At 47.5% G+C, this 15,931-nt stretch overlaps 1 long non-coding RNA gene across 8 annotated transcripts in view; it reads left to right on the plus strand.

Moving 5' to 3' along the window:
• The window catches only part of LOC108388027 (uncharacterized), a 28,180-nt gene extending 13,863 nt beyond the window's left edge, over nucleotides 1-14,317 (plus strand). For 2 of the 8 annotated variants that reach the window (XR_005061261.2, XR_001850965.3), the window contains exons 3-4: nucleotides 2,564-2,671; nucleotides 6,134-10,466. This is a non-coding gene — a long non-coding RNA (uncharacterized lncRNA). The other 6 variants (XR_012130058.1, XR_012130057.1, XR_012130061.1 and 3 more) reach the window with 6 other exon arrangements.
• Nucleotides 14,318-15,931: the final 1,614 nt, after the last annotated feature.

Below are 15,931 nucleotides of genomic sequence, written 5' to 3' on the forward strand. Positions count from 1 at the left end.
TACATTGTCACTAAATCTGACCATGACTTTCCCTGAAGACTGTGTAATATCTGCAGGGAGGTATGCTGGGATACCCACTTTGCAGATCAAGAACTGTGGCCAAGAGGGAAATGACTTGCCCATGGTCACAGAGCTCATCAGACCCTATGCAGCCAGACCTGCCCTAGGGCAGGGTATGCAGCTAAGAGCGCTGATTCTGCACCCAGACAAGCTGGGTTCATCCTGGCTCTGCACCTACCAGATGTGATGACCTTGGGCAAGTCAATAGTCTGTGTCTTAGTTTCCTTGGCTATAAGGTAGGGATGACATTAGCATCTATTTCATTCAGCTACCCCTGTTCCTGCCTTGGCTATGTGATTTCCTGTTGTGTGACCTTGGGCAAGTTCTCTGAGCCTGGAAAAGGGATTAGTCCAGCATGGTTATAGTGAGGATGACGTGAATGACTATACATAAAGCACACAAAACAGAGCCTAGAACATACTAAGGGCTTTATGATCATTGTGCCTTTGAGGCCACTGAGCTTGCCAATCACACCCATGGAGGCTCTTCAAATTGTGTTCCTGTGTGATCCTGGCTTTCAGAGTGACTGACCAAGTAGCCGTGCATTACATGCTCTTGCTTGTCTCATCTAGCCCTCACCATACCCCCACCCCCATTTTGCAAACAAGGAAACTGAGGCCCAGAGAGAAGTAATGACCTGCCCAGGCCTTCACACCTCAGAAATCACAGAGCCGGGATGGCCACGAAGCGGGTCATCCCCACTGTCTCAGCTACAGGAAACCATATTGTTATGGTGATTGGTATTGTTGTCTAAAACAATACCCTAGACAATAACAACGCAACAATTATGGAGGGTGCTTATTTCTACTGGCTCCGCAATCTTCCCGAGGCCCGTGTGGAGGGGGCCGGGAGGTTTAGAAGAGGCTCCCCGAGGCAGGATGAAGAAATAAGCAGTGAAACCTCAGAGCCAGGCCGCAGGTGCCGGGCGGCAGGTGCCGGGAGGGAGAGCGGGGCAGGAAGCGGCGGGCCATTTCTTTCTTTCCTCTTCTTTCTTATTTGTTTGAGAAGCAACTTTACTTTCTAAATCGGTCATTGTCACCCGTTGGTCCCCACCCCACCTGGGCCAGGGCCTCTGGTGATGGGGACTCAAGAGGAAGCTCTAGGGGGCAGGAGGGATGAGGGTGCTAGGTGTGGCAGGGCCCAGCTGGACTTGGGGGGGCCTCTTCCCCAGCAGGGGCCTCACAGGCCACCTTCAGATGACCAGGACTGGGCAGACAGTGCCTGCCCGCCTGAGGGGTGACCTGAGTGCTCCAGGTTCAGCTGCCAGGGGCAGGGGGCCCTTCATAAACAGGGAGGTAGTCAGGCCAACGGTTAGGGACATGGCTCTGCAGTCAGAGCCGTTTGGCTTCCAAGCTCTATGACCTTACTTCCTTGAGCCTCTGTTTTCTCACCTGCAGAAGGGGAGGAGCTGCAGTGAAGATTAAACATAATTAAACAATGTGATCGATGTACAGCATTTAACACATTTACTAGTACTTTTACTAGCTGGAGATTTACTTAAGAAACCAACAGTTATCGGGTATTTACTACATGCCAATCACTTTTAAAGCATTGGATACATATATTAATTCATTTAATCAGCAAGATAACACTCTCTCCACTTAACAGATGAGAAAACTCGGGCACGTGGAGAGGCTCAGTGTGCCACACACACACGGGCAGACCCATGTTTTGCAGGATGTTAGTAGAGTTTATACAATATTGGGGAACGCTTTTAAGAAAAATGGCATGAAATTATGAATGCAAAATGATATACAAGGCCATGCAAGACCCAAGGCTTAAACTTCATGAGCCTCACCTTTAACCTTCCTCTAAACTCTAGACCACCCGGGTAGCCAGTGGCAGAGCCCAGGTGGTAACTTCAGTAGTAATGGTGGATGAGGCAGTCTCTGCAAATGCCATGTAAGATGCCAGTGAACAAGAGACAACACTTACTGCCTTGCCACTGTGCTTGTCTTCTGCCCTACATTCTTCTAATTTAACTTTCGTTACAACCCAATGAGGTGAGCGACATTATTACCAGCTGCATTGTGCAGATGAGGACATTTACATTGGTGAGGCTCAGCAGGCCAGTGACTTGCCTGAGGACACAGAGTTTAGAAGTGGCAGAGCAGGATTCAAACCCAGGCAGCCTGACTTCAAGGCCCCTCTGTTTCACCCTACACTAATTGGTTACCTCCCTCATCCCTGGGGCTCAGCACCTCCTGCCATGACTCTTCACCTCCCTGGGCAGCTCCTCTCATCTCTTACCTGACAGCAGCTTGGAGTGGGGACAAGACATCCCCACTTTGGAGTCAGAAATACCTGGACACTGATCCTCACCCTGTCACCTCCTAGCTACAAGTCTCTGAGGTCAGCATCTCATATCTCTGAACCTCGGTTTTCTCACCTGTATCATGGGTTTGTATAATTTATATGGATGCATTGATTATTATTTTTCCTGTTTTGGAATGCGCTATCAATAAACCACTTACTATATATGTATATTTGCCTCTGTTTCCAGACTGGATGGCTGCCCTGGATAATACTTCATACAGTAGTTTGAAGCACCAGAGAGAAAGAAATATGAAGGGCCCAGTCCATACTAAACGTTTGCTGTCACGGAGGCAAGGTGAGAGGTCACCTGTGAGGAGTGGATTTTGGAATGGAGAAAGAGCACAGGACCTGGTGTCAGGCAACCTGCATTTTATATGGATCTGTGTGACTTTGAACAAGTCACTCCCCTCTTTCTGCGCTAATTCTCTACTTGCAAGGCGCATGCACCATCACCCCAGTGCAGGGATGAGATTGTCTCTAAGATCCTAAGAGACTGAATTTCTGTGTAAGGACACAGGGCCCCTCCTGGGCCCCTCGGAGGGCTGCTCCTATGAAGGCATCCCTCTTCTCTTGGGGTGCTACCACCCTTGAGACAGAGAGGAGAGTTTTCAGTGAACTCTCACATTTCATCTGCTCTGACAGAACCACAGTGTTGTAGTTTGGCACGTGGGCCTGACAGCCAGACAGCCTTCATCTAATCTGTTTTCTCATTTGCGAAATGGAGCATGGAGATAATAGACTTCCTCATCCCCATTTTACAGGTAAGGGAAGTGAGGTCCCAGGAGGCTCAGGTCTTGCTGAAGGATATGGCTCCTACCTTGTCTTTGTCCTGCCATACCTGCCCGCCCTCCCCCAGGTGTGGGCTTTCCCTGTGGGAATCCTGGCCTCTTCCCCATCCCAGAGTGCTGGGTCACACTGTCCTGTTCTCACTGCCTGGCATCCTGTCTCTCCTCTCTTTTTCACCTGGTAAATTCATCCAGTGTGGTCAGCCCCTGGGACAGCTCTGGTGCCCCCACTTATAAGCATGGTGACTTTGAGCAAGCCACTTACTCTGTCTGGGCCCCCATCCCCTCATTCACATAATGGGACAACAGTCCCGACCTCATATGTGGAAATAACTGCTCAGCACCCCCAGCATCTGACCCACTGCAAGCACATAGGGAGTGTCGGCTATTTTTGTCTTCAAAGTGTCCTTTGGACCCACCTCAAAGCTAGCCTTCTTAGGGGGCTGCCCTGGTGCCTCCATATGTACCAAGTTTCCCTGGCCTCTCACAGCCCATTGCTAAGGCTCTTATTGCCCTATACTGTAACTATAGGCCATCATGTCTGTATCCTATACCACCTAGACTCTAGTGTTCTAGTCTTCTTGGCATCTGCTGTGTCTGGCATACTGACTGGTATACAGCAGGTGCTCAGTTAAAGGTTGTTGAATGAATGAATGAATGAATGAATGAATGATGCCTCACTGGTGCTGAATTTATTAGCTGTACTTTTCACCCTGTCAGGAGAGCAGGATTCTGGGTGTTATTACTAGTGCCATTCCTACTATTTCTTCTATCAGTGCTAGAAGTCACTCCCATTTATTGAGGAATTACTATGTGCCAGGCATTGGGATAAACATTTCTCAGGGCCATCTTAATCAAACCTCTCTGTCACCCTATGGGGTGGATGTTCTATTAGAATCCTCATTTCACATACAAGGAAACAGGCTGTGCTGGGGGAGGTAGTAGAATCTTTATCGGCTCGACCAGGGTCCACAGTCTTTCTACTCCAGGTGAGGGCAGGTGGTTGAAGCCCAGAAGAGAAGGAGCCCATTACCCCTCATGGAACTTTCCTTTGACCATTCCCTCCTTACAGAGCCTCTCTCCTCCCTTGAAGACCTTGCATCTCCCAGAACTCCTCTCCTACTTCTCAGTCTCCTTCCCAAGTTTTGTCCAGCTCTGAAATGTTGGTGTTCCCCAGGGTTCAGCCCTCAAGCCTCATAGTGAATCCAAGCAGGGATGCAGTTTATTTTGCCTGCCTGGCATATTTTCCAACCCCTCTCATTTCCTGTTCATGTGGGCTGGTGGGGTGTCCATCACGGGGCCCCACCCACTGGGAGGGGCAAGTAGACCACCCTCAGTGCCCCATTGTCCTTGGCTCAGGCCACCTTCAATCACTGCTTCAGTCTGTCACCTCTTTCCTCTTCTTTCCTTTACCCGTCCTCCAGACCTGTCACTGCGGGAGAACTCACACCTCACCATGTTGCTCCCCTGCTTTGAACCCCACATGGCTTCCCATCAGCCTCAGGACAAGGTCTGAGCTCCCTAGGGTGGCACTGGAAGCCCTGCCCAATTTGACTTCACCCTGAACCCATCTCTTCCTCCCATCCTGCATGTCAGCCTCATTTCATGCCCTTTCCCTGAACACTCTACATATTTTCTTCTCCCTGGACTTTTCTGTTGCAATTTGTCTCTGCCTTGAATGTGCCTCCCTTTCTCACACCTGAATTACAATCAGCCCTCAAAGAGTCCTCTCAGGAGTGACTCCTCCAAGAAGTCCTCCTCCCTGTATCCCCTGCCCCACCGCCAGGGAGTCCACGTCCCCCCTCCTCTGTGCTCCCAGACACCTTTGCCTCTGGGCTAACCGGACCATGAGCCCCTGCGGGTAGGCCCTCCCTCTCCACCGTTGCACAGGATGATGTGGTGGCTGTAGAGAAAATGGAAGTCCCATGGCCAGAGTTCTCACCTGACCCTGGTCTGCTTGCCCACTGCACACAGACAATCTCACGGGCGCAGGCTCACACGTGGGTTGGCAATGGGCTATTAGTGACTTTATATAAAGAGCTCTGCCCAGTGCTCTGGGGCTGAGAGGCATCTGAAAGCCCTGGAGGGAGAGGTCAGCTTGTTGCATGCAGACTTGCCCTGAGGTGGACGAGAGTCTAGCACCTGACCTGCCACAGCTAGAATAAAGCTGGATATAAACCTTTTTACCCACAACGGTCCATTGTCTTTATTCAGTCTGGCTGAATCCAGAGTGAACTTGCCTGAGGCTGAAACCCTCAGGTGAGACATGGGCTCCACGAGCAAATGTGAACCCGAGTGGACCCTCTCACAGGGATCTTCGGAAACTTACTGGCTAAATCTAGTGTGGTTATTGACTAATCCTTGACCCGTTATAACAGAGAGCTACTTGGAAGAATCACAATTATAGCTCTTTGCCTGTGGACACGCTTGATAAAGTGCTTCCATGTTCATTTTCTCTCTTGGTCTTTACATCTCTACGGATTGTTAGGGAAGGTGTTATCAATGCCATTTAATAGACGGAAAGCTTTGCTCAGAGAGTGAGGGATGGAACCAATCCCCAGTCTTGGGCAAGCCTCTGACTCTCTCAGACCTTCAGTCTTTTCTGATCCAAGCCCTCCCCAACCTCCCCATTTCCCAGATGGGAGCTGAGCCACGGAAAACCCGTAGACCTGAGTAAGGCCCACTTCTGGAGCGGGCCAACAGCGACGATAGCGATGGTAACCCAAGTCAGCTGCTGCTCTGACTGTACACAGATGCTCCAAGCACTTCGCTAGCATTAGCCACCTAGGAGGAAGGCTGAATCATTCCCATTTTACAATTGAGGAAACCGAGGCACAGAGCAGATTCTTGCCTCTTAGGTTCCTCCTGATGCCTTGGTATTGGGTCCAGCACTTTAGAGTTTATAATGTTCACCTCTCTTTCCTCATCTCACTAGCCTGACACTGAGAGAGGGATATTCTCCCATTTTACAGAGTTGGCACCCGAGGCTTGGAAATCAATGGTCGAACCTGGAAAAATAGCACCAAGCCATCGGATCCAGGGAGTGCGCCCAGAGCCAGGAGGCACAGCTCTGGCCATGGCAGCCGGGAGGGGAGTCCCTGTCATCTCCCCGCTGCAGCGCAGAGCCCAGCTTTCCTGCCGAGGAGCCTGCCAGGTGCGCAGCCCGTGGCCGCCGCTTGGTGGGTGTGCCTGCGTGGGCACGGGCCAGGGACCCGGCGGGCGGAGCCCCACGCCCATCCTCCCGCAGGCCCGCCCTTTCTCCCGTGGCTGATGGCAGGTGAGTGGGTGTCGAGGAACCGCCAGGCAGGGAGAAAACAGGACGCCGCAGAAATCAGATTACTCACCTGCAGCTGCGACTACCCAGGGCTAATAAAAGCTGAGCTTCCTGTTGTTTCTTTATTACCACTCTCTACCTCCCCCAGCCCCTGCCCAGCTCCCAGCTGCAGCCAGAACCCTAACTGATCCCCAAACACCAGTAGCTTCGAGGTTCAGGACCACTCCGCTGCCTGAAATTCCACCTCGTGTGCAGCACATGACCAGGTTAATGTTGCCTCAAGGGTGGCCCTTGGTCACCTTCATGGGACTCACCTGGTGTGCTGGTTAACAAAACAAGTCCCCAGATGCTGCTTCACACCTGCTGAACCAGAATCTCTGCAGTTTGGGGCCCAAGAGTCTGCACATTCATATCAGTCTCTGGTGATTTGTAGGCAGGTTGAAGTTTGAGAACCACCAAATAACAGATGTTGTAGGTGCAGGTGAGGTGGGTTTGTTTTTCCTGCCTGCTACCTACAAGTGATGGATGGAACCTCCCCCAAATATTGTTCAGTAAGTCCCTGACCTCAGGGCCTCCGTTTGCTTATCTGTTAAACTGGGGATGAAAATAATACCAACATCTTGGGTTTGCAACAAGTCTCAAATGAGACCATAAGCTTAGCATGTTTCCTGATGGTTGTTCCTGGAGTTTCCAATCAAATCAGAATAGACACTGAACAAAGAGGAAGAGTAGGACCTCGGGGTGAGCAGGTTGCACATAGTTGTAGGGGGACATTGGAAGAGCCATAATTCACTCTGGGAATATTGAGAAAGAAAAGCCCTTCACCATGAAACTTCTCCAATTTCAGTCCTCACCATGCCAGGAAAATATTCCTGCTCATGGCTTTGATAACTCCTGATGGCCACATCTGGTGGCCTCTTCTCAGCCTCTCTGTGACATCCGACTTCAGGGTGAGCCACGCCCTCCTCCTTCAAGCTCTCACCTCTCTCAGCTTCAGGGACCTCTCATCTTCCTATTTCCTCCTGCCTCGCTGGCAGCTCTTCTGCAGTTTCCCCAACTCTTACCCCCTCCCCCTGGGAACACGGCACCTTAGCGTACTGCATACCATCCATACCCTTCCTGAGCAACCTCACCCCTCCCAGTTCCCTCGTGCAAGCTGAGCTCTGCCCTGAGCTCCCTGTAAATGCAGCATCTCTAGCATCTCCACTTGGTGACCCCCAAGTACCCCAACTCAACTCAGCTAAGTCTGAATCCCCCATCTTGCTCTCCCTCCAACTCACTTCTCCTTCTGGGACCTCAGTCTCAGGGCCTCACACCTGGATATTGTCGAAGGTGATTTCTGCTCCTTTACCCCCACCAGCATCTTCCAGTCTGGTAGTGCTAGAATCCATCCTCTTATCCCTGTGCACTCCAGACCCCCTAACTCAAGGCTCCATAATCTCTTATCTGGATTACTTTAACAGCCCCTTAAGCAGCCTGCTTGTTCTGGTCTTACCCCTCACTTGAGCCAGGGGCATCTTCCCGAGACACATTTTGCCTCTGTCTTGTTTCAAAACTCCAGTGACCCCTCCAAACTCCTTCTCCCATTCAACGCTCACCTGGGCAGAGCGACACCCTTCTCTCCACTGCACCTTCTTGGCACTTTGCACAAACAGCCACATTTACTGAACTCTTACTAAATGCTTAGTACCATAGTGAGCCAGTTATCTTTACAGCTTTATCCCACCCTTAACAGCATTCCCATGATTTTTATAGGAAGAGAGATTGGGGAACTGGCCCAAGGTCACACAGCTAGTAAGTAGCTGGGATTTATACCCAGATCTCTCTGGTTCCAAAGCTGGTGCTCTTCTCTGCTCTGACCTTGAGCCACCTCCTTCCAATTGTATCATGTTCTTATTTTTTCTATCTTTCCTGGTGTCTAAGAGGATGCCTCGCATATGCCTGGCATACAGTGGATGCGTATCGAATAAATGAATGACTCTATCCACATCCCCATTTGATTCTTACAACCACCCTGGGAACTAGGGAAGTTAAAACTTTTTTTATTATGTAATATTTCATGAATTTTTTAAATGTGTGATGAATATCTGACTTATGAAGACAAACATCTGTGAGCCCACCCCCCTAATTTAGGAGCTAGAACTTCACCAGCACTGTTGAAGTTACCTATTTTCCTCCCCAATTCTGTTCCCTGCCTCCCTCCAGAGTTCAACATGAGCCTGAACTTTGTGGTCACCATTCACTTGCTTTGAAAAAAAATTAGTGTCACCCTATGGGGATGAATCCTATACAATATATTGCTTTGTTTGCTTTTTGATATTTCTACAAATGGTACAATGCATCAACATTCCTCTTTGCTTGATTTTTTTTCATGCACCACTGTATTCTAAATACATGATTGTGCTGTCATTCATTCATTTTCTCAGTTGTCTAGTACTCCATTGTCTAATAGAGCTCAGTTACTTTACCCATTCTCCAGTGAATGGACATATAGGTTGTTTCTAGTTCTTTGCTATATAGGGCTGCCGTGATTATTCTTATACATGTCTCTTTCTCATACTTGCAGGAGTTTCTCTCAATTTCTCCTAATCTAGGAGTTTCATACCTAAGTTGAAATTGTGGGTCATCAGGTATGCACACGTTTAGCTTTACAAGTGCTGCCAAATCGTTTTCCAAAGTGCTTGTACCAGTCCCTTTCCTCTGCTATAGCAGTTGAGAGTTCTGGTTGCTCCTCATCCTCATCAACACTTAGTATTATCAGAATTTTCATTGTTCCAAATATGTCAGTCTTCATTTACATTTCTCTGATAAGATGAAGTATCTTTACATTTGTTTATTTTTCACCCTGGTTTCTTTTTCAGTGACTTGCCTGTTCAAGCCTTTTGCCCACTTTTCTATTAAGCTGTTTAGTTAACTACTTCGAGGCATTCTCGGGGAAGATTTTCCTTTGCTTCTTAATAGAATTAGAATCTGAGACCAAGTCACAGGGGTCAGAGCTGGGTCCCAAATGTACACCTACCTCATTCCAGGGCCCTTTGCATCAATCCCTTTGCCTCTCATTCATTCAGTCCTCAAATGTCTGCTGATGACTTTCTCAATAAATATTGGAGAGGGAGCAGAGAGTATGGCTAACAGTGTACTCTGGAGACCCTCTGCCTGGATTTTAATCTCTCTGCTACTCACTAGCTGTGACCTCAGATTCTAACCAGTCTTTACCTTAGTTTCCTTATCTAAAAAATAAATAAGGATGATACTAACAGTACCTGTCTGACAGGATTGATATGTGGGGACAAAATGAGTTAATGGACATCAAAGAGTTTAGGACTGTATCCAGCACAATCAATGCTGAATAAATAATTAGCACATGGCAGGCACTGTGTCAGCAGGGCACTTGTTCTGGAAAACATGCAGATGAACTGATAGACAAGGGCCCTGCCCTCATGGAGCTCACTCTCCGGTAGAAGGAAACGGGCACAAAACAAGTACATAAATGAATAAATAAATAAATAATGTGGCTCGAGTTAAGGACAAGGAAGAAAACCACAAGGTGACAAGACAGAGTGACCAGACACTGACTCATGCAGGATGGACATGCAGGGAAAGCCCCCTGCAGGAGGTGACCTTTGGGCTGAGGAATGGAGAATGAGAAAGAGCCACTCAAGCAAAGAGCAGAGAGGAAAGTAGCCCAGCAGAGCAAAGGGCACATGCAAAAGCCCTGAGGCAGGAAGAGCTTGGCATGTCCAGGAGACTTCCAGAAGATGAGATGGTTTGAGCCCAGTGAGCAAGGGGGCCAGGGGCAGGACAGGAGGGTGGGCAAGCCACAAGGGTGAAGCATCTAGACTTTACTCGAGGGCAGCGAGAGGTTTTGGACAGTGAAGTGTTGTGATCTGATTTATGTGTCTGAAAGATCACTTCGACTGCAGTGTGATCAGCTATCTATGAATTCATCTAAATACTTCTTGTAGGCACTAGTATTTTTAGCCAATACCCCCTCTGTGCAAAGTAAAACTTCCCTTTATTGGTCTTAAATTTACTGCTTTCAGGTTTCAAGGGGAGCCCCCTTCCGCCTTGTGTCTGAGGATTATCAGTCCCAGGGTCAAGATTTTTACAGGCGGCAAGAAGAAGGCCTCCCAGGCAGCACCTTACCTGCTCTGTGATGTTTCCCTACCTGTAAAATGAGAGTGACCACCTCAGAGAGGCTGTGAGGATGAAAAGAGAGGTAGCTTGGTGGCAGGAAGTGCCAGGCCAGCTGCCATGAAGATGATGGGCATGGGGGTGATGGGGGTTCTTCTGTGTGATTTTGGGTGAGTCACTGAACCTCTCCACCCTGAGCTGAGAAATAATAAAAAAAAAAGAAGGGTGTGGTAAAATAAGGGTGTTGGAAGGTGATCTGTGGGGATCCCAGCTCAGATATCCTCGAATTCTGTGATTTAGACCCTCTCTACCTCCTTTCAGCTTGGGTTTCTCTCTTCTCTGAAGATTTGTTGTTCCCTACTGACATGTGATGAGAGATGGAGAAGCAGGGCAGAGAGAAAACTGGCCTGGAGTCCAGAGTCCGGAGGTTCCAGCTGCGTGACATTTACAGTGGAGTCATCATCACGATGCATCAACTTCCACACACTTAAACTCACGGGTAGGAGAGAAGAGAGTGAGATGTGGACAAATCACTACTATGGAGTTACACTCCCATCCCACCCTGTGAGCACTCACCTTGATGGGGACGTGACCTAATGTGACCTGATGCAGTCCCCCAGTCAGTCCCAGCAAAGTGTGGGCTCTTGTCGTGCCCCATTGATTCTGATGTTCAAAATTTTTATACTGCGGGGCCCTAAATACAAGCCAACCTTTTCATCTGGTGGTCAGCGGAAGCCACAGTTATCTGTAACAACACCAGAGAAAGAATCTGCCATATTCACTGTCAACTGATGGATGACCTTGCTTCCTGTTTTACTGGGAAAACAGAAGCCATCAGAAGGAAACTTCTCTAGAGTCCCACCTCACCCGCCCTCCACTCACCAGCTGGCATCCGTGCCCATTTCTCTGCTCCTCCCCCCCTTACATGGATGCCTAGTGTGAGCTTTTGAGACCACGCCCTCCACTGGGGCACTGTCCGCTGTCCTCTCTTGCTGTCTCCAGGACGGATCCTGCCATTTCTTCCTTCTCTTGTGCAGCTTCAAGTTTCCCCCTCTTCTACTGGTTTATTCCCATCAGCACACAATCATGCTGCAACTCCCAGTCTTAGAGGTACGCACGCACACACACATGGAGCCAGACACGTCTGTTTTCCTTTACAGGAAAACTTCTCCAAGAGTTTTCCAAGTTGAAAGTCTTAATTGTTGTTTTTCCTTTCTCTCTTCAACTCACTCTAGTTGGTCTTTCAACCCCACCACTCCACTGGACTGTGACCAGTGCCACGGTCAGTACTGGTCCTCAGCATCAGCATCTGACCAGGTGACTGAGCCATCCTTGTATACATCCTCCCCGTGTCTTCCTGGACCCCACCGTCTCAGTTCCCCTCCCAACCACAGGGCACCTTTGCAGTCTCCTCCCTCATCTTCCTGATGTCCACATGCTGGAGTTCCCTGGAAGTCAGCCCTTGGACCTCTCCTTTTCCACAGCACACTCCCCTGTTGCTCGCCTCTGGTCCTGAGGTTTCATATACATCCTGTATACTGATGGCTATAGATTTGTTTCTCCAGCCCAGACCTTCCCACCCAACTCCAGAATCATACATCTATACTCAAAGACCCGACTAGAAACCTGAACTTAATACAGAATGCTTAAATTTTACTCCTAAATCTGATCCTTCCTTGGTCTTCCCATATCTGCAAATGGCAAGTCCATCCTTCACGTTGCTCAGGCCACAGGCTGGGTCACCCTTGACCCCTCTCTCTTATACTCCGCAGGAACACCCCCATCCCTACCTTCAGAGGATATCCAGAATCTGGCCCTCACCACCTCCACGGGCTACGACCCACTTCCAAGGCACCATCATTTCCTGCCTGGATGTATGTAAAAGCTTCCCAGTGGGGCTCCCTGTTTCCTCCCTTGTCCCCGCTCCACATTCTACTTGCTGCTTAGTAGCTGGGATCATCTCTTAAAACTTGAGTCAAATTAGTTCAGTCCTCTTTCTAAACCCTCACATGGCTCTCTTCTTACTTGAAGAAAATCTTAACACCTTTCTGTGGCTGAGAAGGTCCTGCATGACCCCCTCACCTTGCCTCAGCTTGCTTTCCCTCCCTCGCTGCAACTGCACTGCAGTCCCTGCAGTACACACTTGCTGTCCCCCTGCCTCTGAAGACTGTTCTGGCCCATTTATCCATCCATAGCATTCACTTCTGCTCACTCTTATGGGAGCTTTCACTGGCCATCCCACATAAACAAGCACCCCATCCTCCCTCCCTCCCTCACTTCTGCCACTTTCTGGCACCCTCACTATCAGATGCACATTCCATTTTCTTGTTGGTTTATGTGTGTCTTGAATGTCTTCCTCCCTAGAATGTCAGCTCCACAAAGGTAGAGACTTTGTTTCATCCTCCACTGTATTATCCAGAACAGTGCCTGCCTCATAGTGAGTGTTCCATAAATACATATTATATGAATGAACGTGTTTGAATAACCAAGAAGCTATTTTTTGGGATCCACCGAGACATCTTCCTAAAGGATTTTCAGCATTTGTTCATTCAACAAACATTTTATGGGGTATTTTCTTTTTGTGCTAACTTTAAAAATGAACCCCATGGTACGATGAATTTCAATGTATTCTCTGTGTCATGCCCTTTCAAGACTCAGTCTGTGAGATGGAGTGACCATATATTCACCATACATTTGTCGAGCATCTATCGTGTGTTTGAGCCTGACATTCAGAAAGGAGAAATCAAAATAAGATCATCTCTGGAGGGAGAGACAGAGATGAAAATACATAATTTAAATATATAATTTAAATCCACAACTGCCCTAACAGTAAAAACATTGGTGAGGATGTGGGTGACTGGGGAGTCTCATGCATTATTAGTGGAATCTCATGCATAAATCGGCACAACCTTTGTGAAAGGCTTGTCCTTTAGCTCTGACTCTCCGGTCTAGGAATTTACCCTCAGGAGATTATCACCTAAAGGCAAAAAGACACAGGGATGTTCATTGATAATTTTTTTCATTATATTGAAAAATTGGAAACACCAATGTCCACCCATTGGGGGTTGGTTATGAAAATTATGATAGATCCATACAATGGACACTAGGGACCTTAAACATGATATTATGGAAGAATATTTAGTGAGACTTGGGAAGATATTTGCAGTATCTTATTATAAGTGAAAAAAGTTTTGAAAATTGCAGAGCAGTATGTGTTGTGATGTCATTCTTATAGACACATATCTGTATGTGTTTAAATCCAGGAAGATGTTCAGAAAAAGGGCTCCAACATGTTTAAAATGTGGTGGTTTCGATTGTTGAATTGAAGTGGTGGATGTACGGGTGTTGATTGTGTTTTCCTTTCAACCTTTCTGTATATTTGAAAAAAATCTTACAATAAGAAGTTGAAAGAAAATGTGGTTATTTTTGGGTAGAGTGATTTGGGAAGATTTTTTTTTCTTCTTTGTACTTTATTTCATTGAATTTTTGATAATCAGCTACCACCTGTACACAAATAATGAAGTAATTTCAAAATGAAACATAGCTCTTGTCACCCCAAATATTTAAATATATTAAAATATATAGTTGTCACAAATAGTTTTTTAAAAAGGAGACAATACAAATACCCGTGAAAGAAAATTGGGTAAATTAGTTGTGGTACACATACAGATATAACGTGCGACCGTTTAAAAAAATTGTTATAGGAAAGATATTTGTAGTATTTTGCTAAGTGAATAAACAATCCATAAAACCATTTGTACAGTATTAAGCCATTTTTGAAAAAAATCTAATGCCCACCCATAGGATAAACTGGAAATATCCATGCAAAATGTTAGCATAGTTTTCTTTGGGAAATGGAATTACAGGTGTTTTTTTCCCCCTTCCTTTTGCTTATTTGTAGGTCATATATCAGATTTATCCAAAAGAATTTTCTGTAGTGATGGAAATGTTCTGTGTCTCTGCTGCTCAATATGGTAGCCACTAGACACATGTGGCTACTGAGTACTTTAAATGTGGCTAGTGAGACTAAGGTATTGAACTTTAATTGTTACTTAAATTGCCACATGTAGTAAGTGGCTACTGCACTGACCAGTACAGTTCTAAACTCTAAACAAAAGAATACCTACTGGCTTTGCAAAGAGGAATAAAAAAGAGCTTTTCTTCTGCCCTGCTACCTGCAGAGCTTCTTTGAGATCTCAGTGAGGGGCAGTGAGTGTGAGGCTTTGAGGTGCTGTTTGTGACTCTTCTTCCTTTTGCCCGGGCCCTTCTTCTCCTCTTCTCCTGGGCTCTGAGATTAAGTCCTGCTAAAGAAAGCATCTCTGGGTGGCCTCTGGAAGTGGGGAGGGTGTTCTGGGGTCTGGCCCCTGCAGCTAAGGAGGCATTCTTTTGCTTATGCATTCTTTCAACAGCCATTGCAAGGCCTCCCCCTCCTGATCAGACACCACGCCAGGCACCAGGTACAGTGGGGAGATGACATGTGATATCGCCCACATGGAGCTTAGAGTCCAAGCCTGGGAGGTATAGAGTGGAAGGCCACAAGGCTGACACAGAGGCCTGGCTGTGAGCCCCAGCTCGCCTCCTCTGGGCATGCCTAAATCTTCCTAAAACTCCATTTTCTCTTCTCTAAAAGTAGGAAAATAGTGATACTGCCCTGCCAATTCCACAGGGCTGATCAGAGCTGGGAAAGTGAATTACAAAGGTTTGCAGAGATGTTTGTGGTCAAAGAATGTGTTCTCCCTGGGGAAATGACTGGGTGCTGACAGCCAGTTCCAACACCCACTGTAGATATTATTAATATTTTATTACAACACATCAGCGTTTCTTCAAATAAAGTTAAAATATTAACCTTAGGAAGACCAGTAAAAGATGTAATCATGCATCCATACAGCATGTGGATCCCCTGTGATGTTCCAGGCCAAGTGGGATAGGGGGTCTGTCTGGACATGCAGATCCAGATTACAGTCCTTCCCTTGGGATCCTGACAAGGGAGCAGAGGGAACCATGGGGAAATAATCAAACTCCATTCAGCATTCCCTAGTGTATGCCAGGCTACCAGGGACACAATGGAATGAGACAGCCTTCGCTCTCAGGACGCTTTGAAAGGCAGAAGGGGCAGATAGTCATCAAATACCCACTCTAATTACAAACTGTGATGCATGCTAAAGCGGAGGAAGCTCAGAGTGCTATGAAGACATATGGGGGATCTTGATTTAGTGGTGGCAGGAGGGTTGGAGGTGATGTCTCTGAGAAGAGCAGGATCTGAAGGAGTTTCATATGGGGTGATGGCAAGGAAAAAGGGGTCCAGGTGGAAGAAACAGCATGTGCAGAGGCCCTGAGGTAGGAGGGAGAAGAGTGCTAGAGC

Source organism: Manis javanica, chromosome 4, assembly GCF_040802235.1.
Source record: "Manis javanica isolate MJ-LG chromosome 4, MJ_LKY, whole genome shotgun sequence".
Lineage (NCBI taxonomy): Eukaryota > Metazoa > Chordata > Mammalia > Pholidota > Manidae > Manis > Manis javanica.